Source organism: Dasypus novemcinctus, chromosome 17, assembly GCF_030445035.2.
Source record: "Dasypus novemcinctus isolate mDasNov1 chromosome 17, mDasNov1.1.hap2, whole genome shotgun sequence".
Classification (NCBI taxonomy): domain Eukaryota; kingdom Metazoa; phylum Chordata; class Mammalia; order Cingulata; family Dasypodidae; genus Dasypus; species Dasypus novemcinctus.
In genome coordinates this window covers 18,941,186-18,943,161 of record NC_080689.1, presented here as the reverse complement: position 1 = coordinate 18,943,161, position 1,976 = coordinate 18,941,186, and the positions used below count along the sequence as shown (strand labels likewise).

The following is a 1,976-nucleotide window of genomic DNA, read 5'->3' as shown; positions in this document are numbered from 1 at the left end:
AATTATTCAACATGATAAAGGACATATATGAAAAACCTACGGCCAGTATCATACTCAATGGGGAAATGTTGAAAGCTTTCCCTCTAAGATTGGAAACAAGACAAGGATGCCCACAGTCACTGTTGCAATTCAACATTGTGCTAGAAGTTCTAGCTAATGCAATTAGGCAGGAAAAAGAAATAACGGTATCCAAATTGGACAAGAGGAAGTAAAACTCTTACTATGCATAGACAACATGATGTAAAATTTAGAAAATTCTTAAATAACTATGACAAAGCTACTAGAGCTAATAAATTAGTTCAGAAAAGTGGCAGGATACAAAGTCAACAAAAAAAGTCAGTAGTTTTCTATATATTAGTAATGAACAATCTGAGGAGGAAATCAAGAAAAAAAATTCCATTTACAACAGCAACAAAAAGACTCAGATATCTAGGAATTAATTTAACCAGGGATGTAAAGGACCTGTGTGATAGTTTGAAATTTTTTTTTTGAGGAGCAGGTGTAGCTGAGTGGTTGAGTGCCTGCTTCCCATGTATGAGGTCTCAGGTTCAATCCCCAGTACCTCCTTAAAACAAAAAGAAAAGTTTGCAAACATTGTTAAAAAGGAAGTTTATGCATCTCTGACAGACCTGGAGCAGCTAATGTCTGCTGCTAAGGTTTCCACTATAGATGCAAGAAAAAGAAGTTCCTTGTGCTTTCTGTCTCATTGTGGCAGCCAAGATTGAATGGGGGAATACAGGAAATTCTAAAAACATGGGGCAGGGGAAATAATCTTTGCAACTCAGAAATAAACTTAAAAAAAGGAAATTAAAAAAAATGAAGTTATTTTGTGAATCCCACAAAAGATCATGTTGTTAAAACTAATTCATTCCTTTGGTTGTAAGACCCTTTGATTGCATTAAATTCAGTTAAGGGACCTTTGAATAGATCACTTGATTAGGTCACCTTAGGGCTTTTTTTTTTTTTTCCTGAGTCAGACATAAGCGTTATTGGGACTTATGGACAAGAGAGGGTCTCCAGTGGTTGCAGGCCAGAAAATGAAAATAGTGCTTTGCAAAGAGTTAGGAAAATGAGTGGCAATAAAAAGGGTCTCAGATGTTATATATGTTTGTTTGGTGTTATATATGTTTGTTTTGTAAGTTCACAACTATTATACATTTATTGTTTATGTATGAGTGATATATTTCAATAAATTTAAAAAAGTAAAAAAAAAAATAAAGACATTTCATAACAGAGTTTTTGCTAGGGTCACATGAAGCCCATAAATGGGGTCTGGTGATGTTATTGTAGGAAGTGTAAGCCTGAAGAAAATTAGTCTATGATACCATCCATATGTTTTTTCCCTCTGGAGAGGCTTGCTACCTTTTTTTTTTTCTGTAGGTACTGGGGACTGAAACCCAGGAACTCACATATGCAAAACAGATGCTCAACCACTGAGCTACACTTGCTCCGTGAGGCTTGTTACTTTAAAAAAATATATATATATTTATTGATATTTATCATTCATACATGAACACACATAAACAATAAGTGAAAGTTATGAGCTTAAAAAATAAATATGCATAACATCATACAGGGGTTCCATACATGACCCCTCCACCAACACCTTGCATTGTTATGAAACATTTGTTACAAATTATGCAAGAGAATCATCAAAATATTACTAATAACTATAGTACATATCTTACATTTGGTGTATTTTCCCGCCAACCAACCCTATTACTTTTTAAAAATGTATTTTTATTACAGAGGTTGTAAAGTTACAAAACAATCATGCACATGTGTAGAATTCCCATACAACATCTCTTCAACAACATATCACACTGTGGTGGAATATTTGATACAGATAATGAGATAATATCAGACTATTACCACCAACCATGGTCCATAGCATACATTTGGCACTCTTTTTCCATACTCCCCATTGTCAACACAATACATCTTTGGCATCAATGCAAGAATTGCTGTTAACCACA

General features: G+C 34.2%; 1 non-coding gene across 1 annotated transcript; it reads left to right on the top strand.

The window, feature by feature from the left end:
- Positions 1 to 612: 612 nt before the first annotated feature.
- On the top strand, positions 613 to 741 carry LOC111761234 (small nucleolar RNA SNORA31). The gene has a single exon (XR_002794653.1). It is a non-coding gene; the product is annotated as a small nucleolar RNA SNORA31 (small nucleolar RNA).
- Positions 742 to 1,976: the final 1,235 nt, after the last annotated feature.